This window comes from Ischnura elegans, chromosome X (assembly GCF_921293095.1).
Source record: "Ischnura elegans chromosome X, ioIscEleg1.1, whole genome shotgun sequence".
NCBI classification, from domain to species: Eukaryota; Metazoa; Arthropoda; class Insecta; order Odonata; family Coenagrionidae; genus Ischnura; species Ischnura elegans.
In genome coordinates, this window is record NC_060259.1 from 33,473,529 (window position 1) to 33,490,618 (window position 17,090).

Here is a 17,090-nt window from a genome sequence, read left to right on the forward strand (position 1 = left end):
TTTCCATTTTTTGCTGTTCAGTGTTCCAGAAAATTCTGCTATATGACTATGAATTCCAAGTTTGCCACTTCTCTGGGTACTATCATTCCCGAGCAATGCCGGGTGGCCTGCTAATGATGCATAATTAGAGTATCTCACTTGCGGAGTCTGATTGTAATTTTAATTGTAAAGCTATGCCACACATTAGAAAGCGAAGTTGAAAAACATTCGAAAAAAAAGTTTCGAAAGCAAAATATCCATGGAATGGCGAAATCGTGACGGAAACCTCTTTAATCGAACTTCCCAATCCAGCCACACGAGGCACGCTGCCCTTAAATTCCCCTCGCACAGAAATCCACTTCGGCCAAATTTCCATTTCCACTCCGACACACCCAACTCCAGATCCAACCAATACGGCACCGACCGCCCTTCGAAGCCCACCCCCTGCCAACAACCCACCTGCCGCTCCGTCCACCCCCGGCAGCTCGCTCTACCGCGCTCCATCTGCTCCCCCTGAAACCACTGGCAGGGTCAAGTGGACTAAATACAGGAGGCATCAGTCCGTTTCGCTGAAGCTTGATTTTCGCTGCCACTTTGAGGGAATTATAATCGGTTTTAAAGAATGTCCGCAGTGCGGCAATGAAGAAAGGTAGGATGCCAATTTATTATAAATATTTACTGCAGAGGGTAAAAAAAAATTTTGTCACGAAATTTTAAACCTGGATAGGTGATGCCAGTAGCGACCAAAATTCCCTATAATGTTTAGGTAGAAAACGAACCATTTTTAAACTACAGCAATTTTGAGCCAAGCGCTACGATTGGTGGCGAGTTTGCCCGTTTACCGGATACTCTTCTCATCTATACCCGGCCTTTCCTGTACTACTACCGATGGAATGCTGATACGCCTCCCCTATTGAAGCCTAGGAATTGGGCATCTGGCCATCCTAATTAGTACCTCAAGAATCACAATCCATTTACATACACGGGAAAGTGCATGGCGACCAGTATTTATTTTTTTCCAGTGGAGTCATTTACTCTCAGATTAAATATATAGGTTGGAGAAAAATTTTGTCACGAAATTTTACCCCTGGATATCTGATGCCAAAAAAAATTAAAATTGCTGATGATGTTTAGGTCGAAAACGCATTATTTTTAAACTACAGAAACTTTTAGCCAAGCGCTCCAATTCCCCATTGCCGGATGCTGCTTTGAACAACTCATGATTTCGAATGCTTTGCCAGCACCGGCCTTCACCTCTATCCAGAGCATATAGGAAAAAGGAAAGCTTGCGGCTCATGGGAGCGCTTGGCTAAAAGTATCTATCGTTTAAAAATGGTGCGTTTTCGACCTACAGATCGCAAGTAATTTTGGTTCTACTTAGCAACAGCAATATAGGGTTAAAATTTCGTGGTATTTTTTTCTCCACCCTATATAGTTTTTTAAAACCGTGAGGAAAATCACAGAGAAATAATGAAAATCATACGCTTTATCGTCAAGAATATAAATACTCGCAGGAATAGAAGTAACGTCAACTTTGCTATTTCCACATGGTAATTTATTGAGACTGACCATGGTTTCGTTACAGCATAACATTATCAAGGTTTAATTATATAAGATTCACCTTATATAACTAGTTCACTTAACAATGAATAAGGCTCAATTTGAGGAGCATTGAAAACCAAGACTCCTCAAAGGAGGAAGAAAGACCGAAGCCAATCGCTATAGCCAAAATTCCCTATGTGTCTACGGTGCCTGGGAAATTTTCAAGGATCCTCCAAAAACACAGTATTGACACCGTTTTCCAACCATGCTCCAAACTAAGAGACCTACTTGTTTAAGCCAAGGATTTTTGTGGCTTTGAAACTCCAGGGGTCTACCAAATTCCTTGCAAGTGTGGGCAAGTGTACGTTGGGGAAATGGGGAGAACCATTAATACCAGGATAAAAGAGCATAACAGACACCTTAGGCTCTGCCAACAGGAAAAATCCGCGGTTGAAGAACACGCCAATGAATCCGACCATAGGGTGAAGTGTGACCACGTGAAAATTCTATGCCGTGAGACTAAATTCTGGGAAAGACTAGTAAAGGAATCCATCGAGATACGGCTGACAAGTGACACCCTCAACCGTGACGCCGGGTATTCACTAAGTAATGTATGGAAACCGGCACTTAGGAAAATAAGATTGGCTTCCTCCCGACCAATCACGTTAGCCCTTACCACCAATTGAAGACTATGTAAGCTGGCAAACTTCATCCACTCACCATTAGTCCTGAGGATGGAACCCGACTCGTGTTCCAAAACGTAGGCAGAATGCAGGGAGACCACCCGGCTGGAAGCCCGAATAGCCTATTTCGAGCCGTAATAACAGCTTATTTTTCCTTGAAATTGGGATCGCTCTGCCCATCACGACACGATTGGTGACTTTTGTAAACATATTTTTATGCGAGGTGCGAGAAAACACACATTAGGACTGACTGGATGAACAATCCCCTATTGGAATATTCGTGGGTAGGATCACCTCCCACACGACGTTCGACTTTCATCAAAGATTAAGAGGACTCCTCCTCAACCGATTATATCTTCTCCTTTATTCGCGACGAATTACTCGTCTAAAAATTGCATCATCATTTTGAAATTACAGCAAGGAAGAAGATGATCTTGTTTCTTGAAAACTAAATAGGCATTCAAAATGCCTTAAAGGTCATTCATGTTTCACTTACAAGTAAACGTAGGCAAATAAACGATAAGCAATTATTTGCAATATAAAAAACTTTAGTATATCAACGTAACCCTTAAAGTAAGCATAAAAACGCTGAAATGGAAATTTGTAAAGCATCTAGGTAGATATTTAAGCATAGTTATAAATTTATTAAAATTATAAATGCTCATTGATTCAGGGGAAACATGCTGATGTCATCAGAAAATCGAGTTTATACAGAATTCTTTACCTTCTTTTTAGTCAATTAAAACCTATATCAGGGAGGGGAAAAACCAAAATGTTGTCTTTCAGCACATTTAATACATAAAAATTGGAAAGCCATTGTAAGCTTATGCACTGCGGTCAGCACTTGCGCCGACTTCTGTGTTACTTCTAGTGGGTAATGTGAATCGTGGGATGCAGTGTCGCATTTAAGTGCAATTCTTCTAACACCAAAGCAGCTCGGGGGAGTTAGGCAGTGACGCGAGTCGTAGCGCGGAAACGCTAAGGACTCGAAAAGTTTTGCGTGGAATGTCCTATGGTTAACTTGTATTTGGTGAAGCATACTTTGTGTACATTTTGGTTCAAATCAATCGTAAAACCAGACTCCCGACTAGTTTATTTACCGCGGCTTCCCCAAATCCATTCATATTTTAGCCGGGCGCATACACCATCTTAAAAACTTCTTGATGTGAATACACATTGAAAATAATAACCCTTAAACAAATATTTCATACGTAAAAGAAACCATGTTTGCTTCTTCCATTGATTGATCTGCGTTTTCTTTCGGTAAAAAAGTTTCACTAGTTGAGATGTTTTTAAAGATTAACAGCGATGAAATAATAGGCAGAGTATAAAATACATGCATACATTTATGCATATTATTATACTCCTTGTTAGATGTGTATGTATGACGCATGACTCGTTGGTTATAGAAACCTGATAATTCAAAAATTAATCCAGTTGTTAGTCATTTAAAAGTATATATATAGTCTGCATCGGATAAAATTAGATGTACTCAAAAATATGAATGAGGATTACCTACTAATGTAATTGGAAGGAGGTGCTGCTATTAATAATCCAAAAAACGCTTGTATACCGAAGAAAAAAAACAACGGAGTAAGTAAACAAAAGGGAATAAGAATATTCAAGTGATTGTTTTGAGAGAGAAAGACAGGCTTAAATAGGATACGGAGACAAAAGATTACGCTATATTGTGAAGAGGAACAAGAGAATGTCTGCGTCACGGTGAATGTAAGTAGTGAGAGAGAAGAATTCACCACAATAGATATGGAGAATCAAATATGCATGGCCGGATAAAATGAGCGTGTCTACATTTGCGACTCTGAATCACATTGGATTGCGGTAATCAATAGCTCAATTGCTCGCGGACGGCGTTCATGATTGTTTGACGGAGCGTTTATTCCTGGCCGCGCGCTGTTTCCATGCAGCGTCGTGCATCAATACCCCTAGGATACCACGGAGCCAAAGATTCCAGACCAGAGAGCAAGAATTACTTCGCGATAAAAACTTTCTCCGATTTTATATCAAAAGCGTACGCTCCTGGTTTATAGCGACACATGAATTCAAACCCCTCGCGGAAATCCGCGAAAAAGAATAGCAGCGAATCGGCCGGATAAACAATGATTATGGGATGAATGACTAACACATCAAGGCAATAAACTTAATGGGGATCTCCTGTTAAATATAAGCAATTGTGAATTTAAAAAGTAAGGAGATTTCTCGTAAGTAATGATCATGATGTTGCCATTAAGCATTGAAATCACTGAGCTAAATATATCAAACTCACTCAAGTAAAAACTACCACCTTGAATATGTACTGATTCATTATTAGTGAGCAACATATTTCCTTAAGAGCTACTGACACCAGTTATAACACATTAACAGAAGTTATACTTTAAATAAAATTATGCTGGATATATTTGTGGTTCACCATTAAAAACAGTTGACCAGAATAAAATAAAAATTCAAAAGTCATTAATTTCAATTTGCCAGCTGCACTCATAAAATTGCCTCTCTTATTTTAAAATTAGAAGCTTTCTTGATACTTAGGGGACAAAACCCTCTCTTCACTATTGTGAAATATAATAATTTTATGGGACGAATCTTCAAAGGAAATATGGAATGGTCAGATTAAAATTATGCTGTCTTGGAACAAAGTGTGGATATTTAACAACACGACACACACTACCTAATTTCATGTGCACTCAAACTTATATGATTAATCGTAACGTAAAACATTTTCCGCATACCAGCAGCACCGAAATTTCTAAATACAACTATCTACTAAAAGTCAATTACTTATGAAATAAAAGGCAATGTAAATCCCTGGGACTTATTGGAACTATGTTCAGAGTTGCATGGTATTCATTCAGTAAGGGTTGGTGTATACAGTTAATAATTATTATCATTTTGATTATCCGGACAGTATTTTCATTAATATGATAGAAAGGATGTGGTTTCAAAATTTAATGGCAATTATTTCACAATGCTTTTATGCATTTAAAATCGAAATTAATTAAAGTTTATTGATATTTTCGATTGTTTGATCTCAATTTTATGTCAGAATAAAATTTTTATATGGAATTAACGAGAACATTAACACCATTTGCACCATTGAAAACTAATTTTAAAGTTAACAATGTTCTTATTCTAACTTTGATTATTACCATGTCAGATTTAGGCTAAGTGTTTTCATTTAATCTAAAGGAGTGGCAGATCCCTGCAAGTAGACGGTCACAGCACTACTACGGAAGCAAAATAAAGCCATGGTAACACTGGTAGTCGCTTTTTGAATGGAAATCCGGTGAACACAAATAAGGATATGGGCATTCACTTCATTTACACCGGTTCACACTTCTATACGAGGGCGTGAGAACAATATTCATGGAACTATGCGTTGGCCGCGCTGACCTGGATTACCAACAGGGCTCGATTGTACCGGCAGACTTTCGATCACCCTCCTCAGAGAGGGAGCATTGATGCACGGCCCTTGTTACATTTTTTTTCTGATAAAAGAGGAGCAAGGATACAATAAAACCCTGGCTGGTCGGGTGAGATGCAATGATGTCGTAAAACACATGCCTTTATTGCGTGGGCAAAACTGATTCGCGGCGACAAAGAACTTTGAATAGTGCTGACATGAACGCCTACCAGAAGAGAGCCACCAAAAATACAATTAGAGGCTAACAATGAGAGGCACGTGGAGGAAATTCTGAGAACGGCAGTATTTCCCTGACGGATGCTGACATAAAATGAGATTTTTATGAACTTCTTCGATTGCATTATTGACCTGGGAGCCACTAGAGACTCGGAGGCTGCACGCCATGCTTATATTTCATAAGCAATTGAAATATCTTTGGGAGTGACACGAAAAATATCGTATTAAAACCCCACTATATTTCCAGGTCTGAAAGAAACGATAAATTAAGAAAGATATATTTGTCAGGGTAGGTATGGGAATTCGTTTTTCCCCTGGAAAATAAGGTAATTTAGTTAATACTAGGCAGAACTTCGTCAGGGCATTTCCTTTATATCTAACGGCTGCCGTCAACATCCACGACACACGGTTATTGAAGAGGCCTGCGGGGTTAGTAATTAAAGTAATCAAATCAAAGTAATTAAAGTAATTTTTATCACTCAAAGTAATTAAACTAAAATTGTCTGCAAGCTCATCTACTTGCTACTAAAGTTAGAATATATCTGTACATATTTGAACAATTGAAGTCTCTCGGATAACGCTAAATATATTTATTAAATGGACCATTGCACTATTGCATTTAAGATCACGGAAATCAAATTACGAATGATAACACATGGGATATATTCGAATAGGCACAATACTCTCCAAAAATACAAGAGATGATATCTTCTATGATAAATACATTTAAGGTATCACCATTACAGCACAGTAAAATTTACTAGAAGTGAAAAATAGCGATAGTGTAACTAGAGAGTAAAAATTATGGACAGAGTAGTAACAAAAATATTGAAATGGGAAAATACAAAAATAAGTACGATTTTTTAACTCCTGATGATAAATTATATTAGAAATGGAATGAGATAATGTTTGTATAATGCTGATACGCCTTCCACTAGCGTCCTTTTTCCAAAAGTTTGCAAATTTCAATTTGTTTCTTTTTTCCACCAAAGTATACGATAATGGATAAAGAGAATGAAAAGGTAGTGACGGTAGTGACTGTGTAGCTATTTGAATATTATTCTAGCATTCTAAATGAATTTTGGGGAAAGCATCCACGATTGAGATACCTTTAAAACCAATAATGGTTCCTAAACGAATATCATGGAATGAAAACCATCAATCCAGCATGACAAGAAAAAGAAGATTTTTATATAATTCGTTGATAGTATATGATAAATAGTGTTATGAGGCTTTATACTTCGATAACATTTGCATATGTTACGTCATAGTCAAGATGTTCCCTCGATGACTGACAAGGTTAAAAGTACCCAAATACCAGTTTTGAGACATTCGGATTCTCATTTCTCAAACAAAATTTGTTGATTTTTCCCAACTTTATACTATTTTAATTGTACTTAAAAACCAAGGAAATAGGATAAATGTATTTATTATTTTGACAAAATCCACGTAGTGGACGGACGGTGTCCATTGAACGCAATAGTATTCTCTGCAGCCCTATAGATATTATATGTCAACATGTATGTAATTTTATTCAGTTAGCCATTTCATCAATAAATTGGCTGAGAGTTTAATCTGGATTAAAGCCGCTTTTTAAAAATATGAAGGGACTTCTTGCGACGACACATCATAACACTGACTCAAATTCTAAATACTGGTAAATCTATTGCATCGTTTTATATCACACATCAAATTTATCAAATTTCTCTTAGTTTTCTGTTTGATTTGATACCACGCGGCATAGCAATCAGTAAATGTCTCGCCACCTACGGTGAGACCTAATAGTGTATCCGAGTTTGATAGCACAATGGCGATGGAGCACGGTCCCCAATCACGGTAAACAGATAGCAAATTTTGGGTGAGCGCAGTTGTAACTCCCAAAAAAAGGGTTTTAAAGGTAAAGATAAGAAGAGGCTTGGGAGGATTTAAGATGAGAGAAACAGACGAGTACATTTTACACGCAGGTTTTCATGCACACTTGCCGATACATTCCCCCTAGCTGAAAAGTCATTATCTAACTATATTTTGAATGAAATTTTGAGAATTTATCTAAAGGCCCACAGGTTTAAAGTCTATTTTTTCTGCAATGTATTTGAAATGGAGAAATAAATTTATCATACCTATCTTATCTGTGAAAGTAAGCGTTCTTTGAAGTCGATTATTCAGTTAACGTAGGTTCGCGCACTTTAGTCGCTAGGAGTAAGGTGTATGAAACATTACTTGAGTTCTACCGCAATCTATGAAGTATGAGTGGGGGTCAGCAACTTTTCCATACCCACTGGTCTCATTTTCATATTTCTTGGCTCTCAAACAGAAGTAAATTTATGCATAAGTCATTTTATCAAACCATTTTTAGGTCACTTAATCTCAATTTCATTCACAGTCAACATGTTTTCTAATTAACACGAGTAGACAGCTATTTTTAAATAGGAAAAAATGAGTACCATCGAGGAGGTATTGAAAAATTGTACTGGGTCTCATAATTTGTTGATTGGATATTGTCTCGATTGTAAAACATGGTGGGAAGAACCTTGCATCACGTGCTCTGGAGAGGGAGATTTCACATGTGAGGACTGTGATTAGGACTCTTGCCCTATAGTGGGAGGACACTTGCCCCAAATGAAGGGGCAAGTTTTCTATTTGTGTTTTTCTTACATTTGGATGAATAATGACAGTTTTTACTGCAGCCATGGATGATAAGTAATGTAGTGCATATAACAGTGAATAAACTGTATGAATATTATAATATATTAATAGTAATTAAAATATAAAAGTTATTAGGTGCGCAACTAAGTTCCCGCTTTTTGTTAACAGATGGTTTCTCTTGCAGTGATTACTGGTCGATTTTGACGCATCGGAAATGTCACAAATCAAGCTAAGGCATTTGCTAACAAACCGCTCGACAACAATGGCGAGTTTTTAGTGTCATATCCTTATTGTTGCGTGAAAATGCCCGAGTTTGTGCCAGGTAACCGTCATTTGCGGGGAGTGTTTATTTTCTTCTTCCATTCGAAGAAAGCAGAGGCTGAAGTACATCGAGAGCTCCAAAAAGTTTACGAAGATGCTGCTCTAAGTGAAACAACGTTCCATGATTCCTTCCATCTCTTCAAAGACGGTCATTCGAATGCTGACGTGAAGGAAGACCAAAAACCTTCGAAGACGCTGAATTGGAGGCATTGCTCGATGAAGATCAGTACCAAACTGAAGAATAGCTTGCTTATGCATTAGGAGTAGCCACCGTTTCCAAGCGATTGGATGCGTTGGGAATAATGCAAAAGCAAGGAACTTGGATTCCTTATGATTCTAAGTGATTCTACAGCATGACAACGCTCGACCCAACGTTTCAAAATCCGTTAAAACCTAACTGTAAACGCTCAATTGGGAAGTACTGATCCCCCGCTGTATTCCCCAGATACTATGCCGTCCAATTATTACTTTTTATTCTACATGGAACATGGTGTGGCTGATCTGCAGTTGCGCCCATACGAAGACACAAAAAATTACATGATTCTTGGGTAGCCTCATAAAATGAACACTTTTACCGTTACGGTATTGGCCCCTGCCACATTAATGGGGTAAAGTTTGTAGCTAGCGATTGACAATACTTTGGATGATTCATTATAACCATTTTTCTCCTTCAAGGTGTATTTTCGCTCATAAAACAGTCGCGCACCTAATATAAGAATTCATAATTTTTATAATTGTTTGTTAGATACGTACTCTTGCCTTTCATTTCCCAAAATGCGTCCGGGGAGTGGGGATTCTGATCCATAGTGTAGTGCACATCGAGATGGTTCAGGTGCTGAGCATTTGCTTTCACCCCCCCCCCCCCCCCGCCGAAGCTCAAAATGTCGAGGTGCCTGCCAGCCGCGCTCTTTCCTGGTTGACTCCGTGCGGTGCTGGGCCTAGAGTACTAGGGTTAGAGGTATTTGTCGTTCAACCCGGCACTTTCGCGAGGAAAGCTCGGTTGGAGTGATGAAATGATTCATTGTCAACTCGGGCTATGAGCGTGGCTGGCGAATGCGGAAAGGGGAATTCGAGGAAGGCAAGAAAATGACCGGCCAACCATCGCTCAATGAACACTTGTGACGGTTCCATCCCTAAACCGTTGATTGTAAACATCCACGTGTTCTACAATTTGACCGGATTTTACTAAATCTCGAAGCTTCTAAACTCTTTAATCCACAAAAAACCATCACTTGTAGAAGTTTTTATAATTATTTTTAAATTACACTTTCTTTTCCAATGTTTCTACTGATTTTTGTGGCTGACCCTACCTAGTCGGCTTCCGCAACATTTTTCGCCACTTTATCCAGAGTCCTTTTCATTTGAAAAAAATATCATTAAATGCTAAATTTACTCATTTCAAAATCAATTTTAAATTAATTCAAAATGATAAACATATTCATTTTTATATAGGTAATTGCACACCGAAACTTTTAGAAATATGTTTCCCGGCTGATGCTTAATATTCCAGTCAATGAATACAACCGAATCTTTGATCCCGGAGATAATAATGTGATAACGGCCACCATAATTCAACCGCTTAAGTATAGCACATAGTAAACTACATAAAAATTAGTGACTTAAATTGATAGAATAGCCTAAAAGATCACGCCCTAAAATATTCCTTTTTTCATCAGGTCACTTAATACTAGGACAAATAAAGATAAAAACTCACACTTCATTCTAAAAGTACGAGAAACCCTCTCATACCTGTATTGTTATCATTCAATATCACCTTAGATTAAATATGAAAGAGCGATTTTCCCTTGGCGCATGTTACCAACATATGAAAGGTGAAATTTCATTACACGTGATGCCTGCAATGACAGATTGCATCAATCCGATAATTGCACAATTTACATATGGTTTATTGTGATTGAAAATATTAATAAAGTATGATACTTATGATGAAGGAGCATTATACTATGTATTATAATTAGCAAATATTTCTCACATTTATACCAAATTTGAGGATTAAAACTTTTCATCTGCTTTTAGCGGCGGTGCAGACACATTGAGCGCCCTTGTTGATATTAACTATGAGATGATTATCTTATTCACTCGATGACATGGTGGATTGTAAGCTGACAGTCACGCCCATGGCACTGGGTCCGTGCAGCGTGTAACGCCAGTAGCATTTGAGCAGGGCGTAAGCAGTAGAAAGCTCAGTGGCATAAGTGAACCCGACTGATTTGGTTTGAGCCTAAGAGAATCCCACAAACCTCTACGCTCAGTAGGGAAGCTCGAGACTCCAACGCCAAAATCTCGAAAAGCTTGGTCCGCCTCATTCCAATTCATGTGTTAACACCCCTCGGCCATCCGAAAGCTTTTGTCTCCCATTCTACATAACACTTGGGTATTCCGAAGCTCAAAAATTGAGTGAAATGGTGTATTTCACTTTATTAATTTGGCCATCTTACAAGCTAGCATATTTTTTCTTGTCCCTAGACTCGCTTGTCCCTAGTATCGCACGTCCTTTGTTTGCAATGATGCTATTGTATCTATGTTTAGGGCTCAAGCTGGAAAAGCTTTATACGAAGCTACATTCCGGAAAATGGCTAAACACTTACATTTGTAGAATGATTGACAGAAAAATAATAAATTCAATGAAGTCCAACATAAGAAAATTTCAAAGTTTATCGAATTCATCGCATCAAGGAAGAAATGCGTAGCATAAACTCTTTACTGATATAACTAATAGTATCGAAAAATTGAAGTTCAAATGCAGAAAAAATTTGAACAAAAAGCACATCTTTAAAGAGTACTATTTAGGTTAAAGAACGTAAACGTAACAATTACATTTAGACATGTTATCAAGAAATTGCACATTTTTATTTACCAGGTCCAAAACTTCTAAATTATTTTTTTGCACCTTAAATTTAGTAGCATAGCGATTACATTATAAGATTGCAACTCAAATGAAAAGAGTTCCTTCGCTAACATTTTGAGAGTAAAAGAACACATGAACGTCTGGAATCAGAATCTCGCTTGTTGAAATACTTTTTCTGTATGGTACAATAAATGTCAAAGATAAAAAAGGCAGAGATATCTATCGGGCCAGGTGACAGACGCCATGAAGTATGCTCCTACAATTCACGTTACGTTTTAGCGTTAATCACTCAATTTACAAGCATATCAACGAAACAGAGGTCACTGAATATCTTTCAACGGCTTGCTGACAACGCCCAAAGAGAAAAGTGAATTGGCCAAGACGTTTGGAGATGTGTCCGTCTTCCATGGTTTTAAAGTTTCGAGTCGATTCCTTTCCCAATCACATTGAAGTTCATATCCACTGTTGCAATTAATCCCCAGCTCCAAGTCCAGTATATCGGTCACCGTATTAAATAAACTTTCAACTGGAATACACGGGCCAGTCCGATCCAGCGACAATAACTCGGAAATGAACCTTCGCCCACTTTGAACTAAATGCAGTGTATATGGCCTCACGCTCTTTCTGACCGCTCAATTGATAACTTTAGATAGATAGAGCTGATCCCATTTCATCCAATACTCTGCTTTGCACAGATACATATTTGGGCCACAAATTCATCATTATCGACTGAGAAAGGGAATCAAATTCCTAGGAATGTTAAAGAAGTTAATCCGCTTAAATTTAATCCGTTCTATTTACTGCCAGAAAATTAATAAGGTATACTTTTGAAAACTTCTTAATAATTTAAGTGACATACAATCTTTTAATATTTTCCGAGGACACATTGCTTGTGTAGTAATTTTCTTTGCCCGGAACATAAAGTACTCAGAAGAAAGTGAAAATGGGACTCCCAATTTGTCTTCGGTGAACAACAGACCGGCGTTAGACCTGAGGGTTGCATGGAACGCAATTACCTTGCTATCGTAGTGGAAGGTGTACTTAATCGTTCGTAATTGGGAAACTTCAAGTGGATTTCCACGTATGAAGCGAGAACATGTCTCCCACACAGTATCCATAGAGCAGCAGCCGCATGTATGATTGGCGAGGGCTAAGGTTTAAAGTTTAAGCCGCCCCAGATGCATTGGAATGAGCAATGCAAAGGACAAAGATTGGAAACAGATTATAAGATTTGAGAAATTTGGCGGAAGTTCACTTAAAATGCATTCATGCACAAAATTTTGTAAAAACGAATGCTTGTTTCTATACCGTCGACAGACCTTACTTGCAACTAGCTAATGCCAAGGAATATTATCACTTCATGCAATGATTTGTTTCTCGCTGTTTGCACTTGCAACACAAATTCGTTACTTGAAATTCGAGATGGTATCATCCTTTGTGCGTATGGCTGAACGTCATTAATCATAAAAAATAGGGCATATTTATTTGCCAATTTGAAGTTCTGTATGCGTATAAGGTGATATTTTATGGACAATATTATAATGAGAGAAAAAAAATCTTCAAAAAGCGCTGAAAATAAATGACATTCACCAGATAAATTATTTTTACATAAAAAAATAATGCACTAGCTATAAGGGAAAGGGAAAAGGAATGTCCCACGACATGAACGATTTAGTTCCGTTACCAAGTTGTACATTTATTTTCCATGTATTTTCTCAAAAAATGTCTTTAATTAATTGGAATTATCTGCGTACTTTATAATAAACCTACATATATAACTTATTCGCTTCATAAAATCTACTTATAGCCTGAGTTTTAAATTAATAATGAGAAAAAAATGCGTTAAAATATTTTTTCAACAGTTTAAATCGGAAATGATATAGAAGTATTCAACAAGGATGTTATTGCTACACGCAGTGAAATCATTGCAGGATGCATGGCAATATCTTTACAGCAGTTATTTCAAGCAAGTTAAACATGAAAAAAAAAATTGATTTTTTATTGGTAAAAAAAGCATGATACAATTCAAGAACGGAATTTCGAGAGTATTGCTAATTTCACATAACAAAATTATAGTTTACTATTTGAAAGGTCTCATTGCAAGTAACCATTCTACGAAAATATGACCACCAGATACAAACTATGGTTTGATATTGCAAAATGCATTTTATAAGAATCAATTTTAGAAACATATACTCGATAATTAAAAAAAATAGTCGTGTACTTTATGTGTCGTGAGGTGCAATTGAAGTTACGTTTAAAGGCATGACACTTTGCTGTACCTCCAGAATCAGAATACTTCTCCAACTTCTCTCAGAGTGTTTTCTGAACTACGATAAGTCTTTTAGATATTTTAATCAATATTCGACTGAAATTGGTGACTTAGGCCAAATTCTTCTTGGAGGAAGCAACCCTTCGTATTTGTTTGCGTTGAGAAATAGGGAAAGCGCCCTATATAGGGAGAGGAGCAGAAAGAAAGAACAACTTTCAGCAGGAGAGTGGGAAATCAAGAAGGGAGCAAAAAAATGGACGAGTTGCGTGTGACAGGGAGAAATATTTTGATGGATAACAGCAGGGACTTTGGGGTTTGAGGGGAGCCGGAGGATTGAGTGTTGGAGGGAAGAGGTGCGCCAAGAGGGCGTGGAGAGAAGCTTTAGCTCGATGGGAGTGGAAAATACGCTCCTAGAGATTGAAGATACGGATTTGAGGGCATAGGAAGTAGAAAAGCATTAATTTTCCATCTTGAGTGCATGATCCGAAAGAGCAAAAACCGTTCACAGACGCGCCATTGCAATCACTCAGTGATTCATATCAAAGGTTTATTTGGAGTGGTATCTGTGTAGAGTGCTTAGCCGTAGGTGGGTAAATATATCACACATACATCTACATACTACCTCACAAGCCGCCTAAAAGGAGTCTGGCAGGGGGTGTTGGGACGCCAGCCATTGGCACATGCAAATGAAATACTCTAACGAAATTACAATTGGCATTTATTAAAGTCCTTTATGGTTCGGGGGAAAAAAGGAATTCGCATATCTATCCGTTTGGCAATATATTCCTCTTAGATTATCGCTTCTATCAGACCTGGAAATAAAATGGGGCTCTATTATACAATGTTATCCGTGTCGCTCTTAAAGATATCCATTCTCAATTGTTCAAACAATTAGCCTAGCGCGCAGCCTCCGAGTCTCCAGCGGCTCTTAGCCTAATTTGCTTAGCATCTGCGTAACGCTGTCTGTACGCAGTTTTTGACGACAGGTGCAGCTTTCCTTTGTATTTTATTCAGCTCGCGGATTAGGTCTTTCTGCACCGGATCCCATACGATCGCTACATATTCAAACGAGTGCGAAATAGCACCATTCTTTTACTTTCTCATCCGAAAATCTTCCCACAATACTCTTATCATATTTTAATTTCTTCAGGGCTATGCCGCAAATATTCCTAGTATGTGTTCCCCACGAGAGGTAGAGGTTATCGTAACTCCCAGGTACTTCACTTCGTCTGTAGCCTCATCGTGAAGAAAAATCATGAAGAAAGTCTGTTATAAGGGTAACGTCAGGTAACGGAAGAAATGCATTGGATGTTTAGAAGTTTAGGTATCTGTTAAATGCCAAATGAAATTACTCCATACATTTCGGCTTCAATAACTGAAGGCAATCGATTACTTTCAATTCTGGTAAGCTGTTCTTGCTGTTCTATGTTGAGTTGGATGCTTTGAGCATGAGATGCAAAAAAAGGAAGGAGATGTAAAATAAAGCCAAGTAATGCAATAAGGTGTACCAAGAGATATAACCACCCGATAAAGGTCCTCGCATCCTCCGCCCAGCCGGGACAACCCACACATCCTACGACTCCTCGCTTCGACAGTTTCTCAGTTGAAGACTGGGATTGCCTCAAATAAATGAGCGCCAAAAATGAAACGCTTTACGTCACCCCATTTTCAGTTCATTCGTGGCGAAATCATCGATCGCTGCTGACTGAGTAGATGGAGGAAAATCATGATAGAGAAAGATTGTCAGCGAGGTTTTTCAGATAGTCTACGTAATTAACCGCTTTAAAGCATGCTACAATATGTTCTCCATTCTTTCCTTGGATAATTTATCAGCCAAAGCATTATATTTTAAAACTAAGGTGTTAAATTTATCATCGATTACATTAACAGCCATGATTCCTAAAATATTTTTTTACGAATTCGGTGATGCATGCGTATAGTCTAAAACCCGATCAAAGTCGGGTTAGGGTTGAATAATAATGAAAGAGTACATGAAAAATTCATCTTTTTATTTGATACACTAAACGGTGATCTTTAGGGAACCAACCATATCATTATCATAAGTCAACAATCCTATGATTCCTTTGACCCAGCTTTCCATTCTACTCTCCTATCCGCTAGATTTTTCATAGTGATGACGTTTTTCTTCTCTTTTACGTTATTTGTAACTTGTCCTATGTAACGCCTTGCCTTGCCCTTCTTCCTTCCCACCTGTCCTTCCACGATTGTTTTCATCAGGCCATCATTCCTCATTATGTAACCGACGAATTTGTCCTGTCTTCTTCTTAAGGCTTTCAGAGGACTTCGGTTGAAATGAAAATACACAACCCTGATAACTTTTCACTGGAAAATTATTTATTGCTACGACGTGTTTCGACGCTGAGGCGTCATTCTCAAGTACACTGTTTATTATACAGACAATCCAATAAATACCCAAATTCTAGCAGGGGGTGGGGAAGGAGAAAGGTCATAAAGGGGGGGAAATTCGGGGTGGAGTAGAAGGGTTGGTGAGGGAATGGTTAGGAGGCGTGATTAAGCACAGGCTAGGAGAGTCAGGTAAAATTCCTCGGCTGGGGAAAGGGTCGGTTTGGAGCGGGGTAAATTGTATTTTCTTGCGGGGTTGTATATTTTCATTTCAACATGGATTTTCACAAAGTAAAAGCCGAATCGATTGCTTTCAGGACTTCTGTTGTTTTCCACTTTTCTAAACACTTCCAACCTACTTACTAGGTCGATTCATTTTATCTTCAATAAGCCACAGGGATCGAAGAAAAATACCACATATAGTACGTAGCTTACTCTCTACATGGTTTCATAAAACATGCCCATTCCCTTTTCCCCCCTGCGGATACCGTTAAGCAGTATACAATGACAGAGTAGCAGCCTAAACTTCACAATTTTATAAATCAAGCTGCATTAAGTGGGACTCAAAGCGCACTCCACTCGAATCACAAGCATTGATATGAGAACGGTATATTTGGCATAATAAAAGTAGCCTTAGTCACTTTTGAGCCACATTTTTCAATCTTAGAACTGGCACGATACATGACCTTACCTCACAGTAATCCATAAGTGTCTGAATCTACACTCGCGGCAGAAGGGCCTGTCCTCCCTTGTAGCGCG